Source organism: Lontra canadensis, unplaced genomic scaffold, assembly GCF_010015895.1.
Source record: "Lontra canadensis isolate GAN:19392208 unplaced genomic scaffold, GSC_riverotter_1.0 scaffold10, whole genome shotgun sequence".
NCBI classification, from domain to species: Eukaryota; Metazoa; Chordata; class Mammalia; order Carnivora; family Mustelidae; genus Lontra; species Lontra canadensis.
Window position 1 is genome coordinate 16,088,591 of NW_022631004.1, and position 8,696 is coordinate 16,097,286.

At 41.0% G+C, this 8,696-nt stretch overlaps 1 pseudogene; it reads right to left on the minus strand.

Moving 5' to 3' along the window:
• Positions 1 to 6,564: 6,564 nt before the first annotated feature.
• Positions 6,565 to 7,459, minus strand: LOC116866744 (annotated as a pseudogene).
• Positions 7,460 to 8,696: the final 1,237 nt, after the last annotated feature.

Genomic DNA, 8,696 nt, shown 5'->3' on the forward strand with positions numbered 1-8,696 from the left:
TTATTTGTCTAAAAATAGACATTAAGGATATTTCTAATTTTCTTGCTACTACAAATAATGCTGAGTAATACAAACAATGATGAGTATCCTTTGTATACATTTTTATTCCCTTTATACTTCTGGTAGAATGTTGCAATTGGAGCAAATACTCTGAAATTGCTTTCAACAAAGATCATACCAATTAGAAGTGTGAAAATATTTGTCTTCGTAAACCTTTGATGGCATTGGATATCATCTTTTAGATATCCCTTTTACCAATTTTTTAAAAGATTTTATTTATTTAGTATTATTTGAGAGAGAGAGAGAGAGGACAAGCAGAGGGAGTAGAAGGCAAAGGGAGTGGGAGAAGCAGACTCCCTGCTGAGCAGGGACGCCCCCCCAACACGGGTCCCGGGATCATGATGTGAGCCTAAGGCAGACACTCAACCAACTGAGCCACTCAGGCGCCTCTTGTTATCAAATTTTATCTTATCATTGTATTAACTTAATTTGTACTGCTTTGAATACTTGAGAGGGTGAAAATTTCACCTGAGTTTGTTAATCCTTTGTCTTTAATTTTGGTGAATTATTTATCCGCTTATCAGTTGAGGATCTTAATTTTTTGCATTTTCTCTCAGTACATTAAAAATCTTAACTCCTTGTTATTTTGCTTTAGATCACTTTTCTCCTGAGCAGTTTGGTCCTCTTAGTCATAACCATGGCAGAACAATGGGACCCTGAGAACAGAAGCACAGCCATGTGGAAGATGGGGACAAGCCGACATTTAGAAATACTCTGGTCAAGAACTCTGGTTGCTGTTTTATTTTGAGGATGCTGGTATGAAGCCCGGCTGAGTCACTAGGTTTAACAGGTGACCCCTGTGTAGATTAGCAAAGTTGGGAGGGGAGCAGAGAGAGGACAGAGGCTGATGAAGGGCGCCTGCCCTGGGGCATCCCCAGAATCAGGAAAAGTGCTGACAAAGTGGATGTGATGGGAACAGTTGGAGAATGTGACTCTGACAACTTAAGAGTTACAGGCAAGCACTGTCCTCAGACTTTGGGGGAAGCATATTTGAAAAGTTCAGATGACAGATGGAGGCAATATACCCTTCCCGAGAATGAAGGAAGCTGCTCAAAACCAAAATTATGACAAATGCATGTAAGAGGATCCTAAAAACTTAAACTTGGAGGAAGCAGCCAAAATGTTTTGCTTTTCAGTGTAGGGAGAGCAATGGGAAGTATGTTTGGATACAGATTTTAGTCTCTGGTGACCAGCGAATTTTCTGCATACTGAATGGGAATTGATATTCTCATCTATACAGCTGGTGTATATCACATATCTCACATATATTGAAAACAGAGAAGTGAGGACATAAAACATAAATTATTAAGGCAGGGGGTGCTTCCTACCCTGATCTGAAGTAGGCTTTGTCTATTTTGGAGGGGCTGTCAAGAAGAGAGGTACTGACCAGAGTTGGAGTGTGAGAGAAGTAGATAGGATAAGAAAGGGGATTTTGCTACATGTCGCTGTAGGCTATATAAATTCCCTTTACCATTCCAAGAGACCTAGTAAATAAGCAGTGGTATCCTCTCTTGTTTTGTATAGCCTATTGAACTGTACCTTTTGGTAAGGAGTGAACTACCAGTGTCTCATGAAAGTGGTGTCTTCCTCAAGACACTTTTTGGACTTACTATTTTTTTTCTTTAAAAAGCAAATTCTGAAAGTTTTCATTATATATGTTAAATAGGATTAGAAAGGAAAACCATTCCATTTTTATCTTGAAATAAAAAGCCTGGATATTAATCTGAATTTTGCCTTTAGCTTTGGTGTATAAAAAAGTAAGATATGGAAGTGTATAGCTTTGTACTCTCTAAGGCCTTTGTGTTCATTTATTTGTACCCCACTTCCTTCTAGGGTCTGAGTTTTCTTGTCTTTGCCCTGCCGTTTCCTTTGCTAAGAATAAGTCCCTTCCTTCTCTTCTCCATCTAGTGAACTCCTACACCTACTCCAGGAGCCCACTCCCTTATCACCTGCTCTGTGAAAACTTCCCCTGCTCATGCAGGCATAATAAACTGCACTTTTCTTAATGGACAGCTAGCACATGGGATTATTAATAGTTTCTATGAGATTATAAACTCCCCGAGGTCTCACTGCTCTCTATATCCTCACCATCTTGCTCAGAGCCTGCCAAGTATACCTAAGTGACTGAAGCTTGAAGCACAGATAGTCCTTTATGGTGAATGGACTTTGGTTCTTTTTGGTTTTCTATGTGGAAGGACTGAGAGTAACACTTCCAGGCTCCCTTCGCTCTGCTCCTACACTCAAGTCTCCTCAGGAGAGGAGGAAGGAGCCTCTGATTAGCATGGGCTCCTTGGTCAGCCTTCCTGCCTTGACTGAGGGGTAAGTTTGATTCTGGAAGGAAGTCGGAGGAAGTCCACTGCTGCCCTGAGCTTGAACCAGCTGTATCAGTAATAAGCCTGACAAGCTCGGTCTGGCTGACTCCCTGTCTCTCTGTCTCTCTCAATTGGTTCCCGACTCAGGACTGGAAGAAAGGCATCATCTATTGCTCCCCTGCTAAACCTCCAATGCCTGACATTTGTACAGTGCTTTTCAGTTTACAAAGCACTTCCACATCCATTATTTCAAGGGTTGTAAATAAGGTAACAAAGAGCTGTGGGAGTTTCGGGAGCAAGTGATTAATTCCAGTTGGGGAAAGCACAGATCACACAGAGCGGCAGGTCTGTAGGCTGTGTTCAGCACAGATGTCGGGCTGGAAGGTCTCTGAATTCTGCTCCTTCCAAACCTTTATAGTGTCTGGCAGAGGACATTAGCCCATTTCCGGAATTTGCCTTACCTACTGCCTAGTTTGCTTTTCTGATCCACTGTACATTTCATGCAAGTTCCCCTGGTTTCTGACGTCTATTAGTTATGCACTGGCATGGCTTTGTCAGTCCCTTTGGGCATGCTACTGTGACATGACCTGGAATCCTTATGGGTCAGGACCTGTTAATCCCTCTCTAGGATCGTGCTCAGTGACTACTGCTCCTTTCTCCAATCTTACCGCCAAAAAAATGAGCTGGCATGGCCAGCGTCAAGCTCTAATATTCTATCATCATTGGCCTTGATAGTTTAGAAGCAACTGGATCTCTTTGCTCAGTCGCAGCAAAGGCCTCATGACATCAGCGGCATTGTCACACTGAGGCACATACCAGGTGACTTTGTAGATGCCAGCTGTCTTCCTAGGATGTGGGTCCTTCAATAGACACTGCATTGATGCAAGTGTGTTAAAAGGCATTTTGGAACAAATAGCTTCCACAAAAGTGCCAAATTCTAATTGACATTGTTTTTCAAAGTGTTAGAATAGAAATTGAATTTCAAGGCAAAGGGAAAAAATTAGAATTGGGAGTAAAGAAAGTGAATCTGCAAGCAGAAATGAAATGAGTCAATCTAATTTCAAAGCCTGTCCTGAACCAAGGGTACAATAACAAACAGTGTTTGTGGAAAAAGAGAATCTAATATTTATAAGGGGTTCAACATCTAAGGGATGATAAATTGCACTTGAGAGGAAATGCTGCATTAGATAAATTTTATCTTGACACTGAGCCCTTTAACATGCCTGTAGAGCTTGTTTCGTACATCTGCTGTAGCCCACATACCAGCCTGTCTCTGCTAGTCACCGAAGGGTTATTTTGCTGAGAAAAATCTGTTTGACTTAGAAGCTGGAAGAAGAGAGGGAAGCTCAGAGATTGGAATCTAAATGAGTAACAGAAAAATTTCAAATGCCACCATGGCAGGGAAAAGATGAACAAGTCTACGATAATTGACACTTCTTCTTACAACCAATTCCATTCTACATGATCTCCAAACACATTCTTGGCCTGGTTTAACATCATTTATGACTGTTTGGCATCACAATAGGGAATGTGACAAAGGAAATTGAATCAGTGGAGTGCATTGTTGGGTGAAATTACCTGTGGAGATACAGACCCATGGCGATGGGACATGAGGTGGTCCTGTTTCACTGTGGGCCCTTAGTAGTAGTCCTTCTCTGATAACTAAGCATTGATGGGGCAGGAAGGAAAAGGAGGAGAAGATAGAGTCCCAGGTTGGGACTATATAGGTCTGGGTGGGTGGGGAGTAAGGGGCTAAATGATATCACATGTATGGGCATGCGGCTGTGCACATGTGCGTGCATGTGTACTTAATAGAGAGTGTAGAATGAAAACCTGGATCTAACAGGTAGGGTGCTCAGTTGCAGTCAAGTGAGGTTACGGTGGTATTTTCTGCTACCGCATCTTTTCTCTTTGCTTCACGATTCAGCTTCTTTAGCTGGTGATTGACCTCCATAAGGGACATGTAAGACAATGCATTCAAGGCAAATAATCCAAATTGTGTTTTTAAGATAATCCAAGTAAAGGTTGGACATTAACCAGTGTTTGTTTAATTTCAAATGTAATAGTTTAATATGAATGCATTTTAATTTTACATATAAATAAAGAGATGATTGTGATATTTTCATGCCTTATAGGTATTTACTTTAATTTGACACTACAGATATTAAATAGATCTGGATTTGAATCCAATTTCCACCTTACCTTGGGAGCTTTGAGATCTTTGAGCCCTCAGTCTTATCACTTAAAAAATGGGGATAAAATCTACCTTGAATACTGTTGTGAAGATTGCATGAAAAAAATTAGTAAAGGACCTAGAACACATTAGGTGCTCATTAAATTCCATTTTCTCTTTCTACAGTCTGGATAAATTAAATTTGATCTTTTTAAAAGAGGAAAGTATTATGCTAGATTTTTGTTTCAAAAAGTCACTTTTGGTTAATCTTAAATATTTGATCAATGCACTTTGTCCCAAATCTTCAAAATAAAAGTGATCAAAAATATAATTCTTTTGGAAATAATAGAAAATTTGAAGAAAAGTTTCAAGGATAGGAATAGCACAAAGAATAATACAAAGAACTAGTACAAAGAAAACCTGATTGTATTTTATTTTATATGGATTTACCTATAGTTAACATTTTACCTTACTGGCTCTCTCATCTTTTCTCTCTTTCTCCATATGTGTGTGTATGTGTGTGTGTGTGTGTGTGTGTGTGTGTGTGTATTTTTTTTTCTGAACCATTTGAGAGTGAGTGGCATACATCTCAGAACTTACCCTTCAATATTTCAATGTGTATTTCCTCTTATCTTACCATAATACAGTTATCAAGTTCAGCAGAGTTAACATTGATAGAATATTTTTACCTAACCTACCATCCTAATTCTGATTTTGTCCGTCAACCCCAAAATGTCTTTTTTTTTTAATTTTAAGATTTTATTTATTTATTTGACACACAGAGAGAGAGATAGAGAGCACAAGCCGGGTGAGGAGAGGGAGAAGTAGACTTTCTGCTGAGCAGGGAGCCTGATGTGGGGCTCTATTTCAGGACCCTGGGATCATGACCTGAGCCAAAGGGAGATACTTACCTGACTGAGCCACCCAGGCATCTCTCAATAATGTCTTTCATAACACATTTCGTTTCTTTTTTTTTCTGCTAGTATGCACCCATACTAGCAGAATATATATATATATATATATATATATATATATATATAGTATACTATCTATAGGCATATATAGTATATGTATCCTTTAATCTGATTTAATTTGATTAACAAAAATTTTATCTTATCATTTATTTAATATTGATAAATTATATACATGGATGACTAGTGTAGCTATAATTTAATTACAGGGCAATAGAATCATCAACATAGAAACAATTTTAAATTCATCTACCCAGCTTTCCTGCCCTCTGTAATCTGCCCTCACTTTAATTTCCTATATGCTGCTTCCCTATGAAGGTAGCAACTTACAGCTGGAAAAACACAAGCTTGGGGCAGGAGCTCTGGGTGTGAATTCTAGCTCTACTGCTTGTTGACTGCATGGTCTATAACAAGGTTCTTAACATCTAGCTTCTTCCAAAAAAATTGTAGCCACTCAGTTAATAACTGAGGAGCCAATAAACAAATCTAGTTAATAGGTTTGTTAGGAAAATTAAATGCAATTATTTGCCTAAATGAGCCCTCAAAGATTCTTGGCACATAGCAGTTTCTCTGAAAATGTTTATTCCTTTGTCTTCCTCCTGTCAGTGTCAGGTTGTTGCTACATTCATTGCAGCCTCCTTAGCTTTGTTCATGCAGACTCCAACCTCTGCTTTGTCTTCCCCTCTATTTGAAGCCTACCCAAAGCCAGAGTATTCGCTAAAATTCAGCTCTACTTTTTAACGTTTTATTTATTTATTTGACAGAGAGAGAGCGAGAAAGAGAGAGAGAGAGAACAGCAGGGAGAGAAGCAGGCAGAGGGAGAGGGAGAAGCAGGCTCCCTGCTAAGCAGGGAGCTGGATGTGGGGTTCAATCTCAGGACCCTGGGATCATGACCTGAGCTGAAAGCAAAAGCTTAACCGACTGAGCCACCCAGGCACCCCTGAGCTCTATTTCTTTAAAGCCTTCATGAAGCCATCATTAATCTCAGTACTCCCTCTATCTTTAAAACCCTTATGATTTTTTATTGAAATATCTTCCTTTGTAGTTCTTAACTTGATGAGCACTCTACTGCCCCACTGTTGATGTCATCTATGATGTCACGAGGGTGGTGGCCATCAAAATTGTAATTCATAGTCTGGGTAGCCTCCAGGATCTCTTCAATGATTCCAGAGAGTTCTCTGGCTATCAATGCTCCACTGGGGTGCCTGGCTGGCTCAGTTGGTAGAGCATGCAGCTCTTGATCTTGGGGTTGTAAGTTGAAACCCCACTGTGGGCATGGAGCCTACTTAAAAATAAATAAGTAAAAAAAAAAATAGGGGTGCCTGGGTGGCTCAGTTGGTTAAGCATCTCTCTTCGGCTCAGGTCATGATTCCAGGGCCCTGGGGTCCAGTACCACATCGTGCTCCCTGCTCAGCGGCGAGTCTGCTTCTCCCTCTCCCTCTGCCCCTGTTTTCTCTCGTGTACTCTCTCTCTCTAATAAAGAAATAAAAATTTTAAAAATAAATAGATAAATAACAAAATTAATAAAAAGTATTGTTGTCACATCTGTTGGGCAATATTGACAATCTCATCATAAGTGATTTTCCACAGTGCTTGATGTATTCCTGCTTCTTTCTATCTCTTGGTGGTTCCTTGAAGGCTTTGGTAATCAGAACCAAGTCAGAAGGTACCACTTCAGTCTCGGCCTGTCTGTTCTGAATTGTCAGTTTCATTGTAATCTTCAGACCCTTCCCATCACCCCTTGCCTTGGCGATAGCATCACCAAACTTTCTTGGAGACAGACCCAGGGGGCCGATCTTCAGGGCCAGGGCGGAAGTGGTGACTTCCCCACCGGTGCACCTGAGGTGTATGACTTTGATATCCCTGAGGTTGAACTCAGGCGGCATGGCGGAGGCAGCAGGTGTCGGATGAACCCAGATTCGGGACGACAGAGGAGAGTTGCACCTAGGTGTCCTCCCAGCCAAAAGCTGAAAGTGAATGAATGAAAGCTTAAAACACTAACATTGAGGGTCCTAATAAGGCCACAAACACAGACGCTCTCACATAAAGAAGCAAACACATTACAGTTACTGAGAAATGTTCTATGCCTGGTGCTTTCCCTGCACAGTGATGTGAATCCTCGCAGCAGGGGAGGTCGCCATAGTCCCATTTTGCAGATGAGGAACCTTTGGTGCAAGGTCACAGAGCTAGAGAATGGCAGAGCCAGATTTTGAACCTGTGGTTGGTTCCGTACTTCCTTTTATATTGAATAGTCACCTATGTTGAAATTTATGTTAAAAAAATACAGATTTTTGACCCATGTGTGACAAATTCACATTAAGTTTTAGAGAAACGAAAACGGTAGCAGAGTTGGGCGGGTCTAACCTCTTGTTCAACATAAACTCGTTTTTGTCCCCATGAGTCAAGGTAGCCTGTGGTTGACTCAGTGTGACTCAAAATGACAGTTTTATGTGCTGCTAAGGGAGAACTGGTTGACTAATAGGTAGTTCAGAAACCTTTTACACACAAAGAGCTCAATAATTTCCCACTTTAAAAGTGTCACTCGCAGTTATCAGGTAACGACCGGCAACGGCTGCTCAACAAATAGGCATTTATGATGAGAGTTTCAGTGCGAGGAGCTGGACAGAACGACCCCTTGGGGCCCTCCCCATGGATGTAATCAATCTCACCAAAGCTCAGGCGGAGCCCAGAGTGGAGTACTTCTCTCCTGTCTCGCGCTGTTGTGCTGCTGTTTCCGAAGAACACACCTTCTCTCTCCAGATGGGAAGTCCTGTGAGGGCAGAGACTTGACTTTTCCTTTTGTTTCCCCAAGCAACGGTTGCAGAGCTGAGCACATAGTAGGTACTCAGTAAACACTAATGCTTGTACACATGCTTGTACTACGAGGACACTTAAAGCCAGGTCAGAGCAACAGAGGACTCTAAATAATGACCCTTCAAAGCCATTATAAAAGGGATGGGCGAGGCGTATGTCTCAGCAAAACTCCACAGATGACATTTGCTGCTTTAGAGCTCTAGAAGCCACTGTGTTATTGTCGTTGTTAAACATGGACCCGAGTAAACGAAGAGGTCTCTTTTCTCAACTCTGTTCCTATTTTGGTCTCAACCTTGACAATGTGTGATACGGAAATGAGTCTGTGTTTGTCCCTAATAAAGGACGTTTCTGGAGTTAGAAACACTA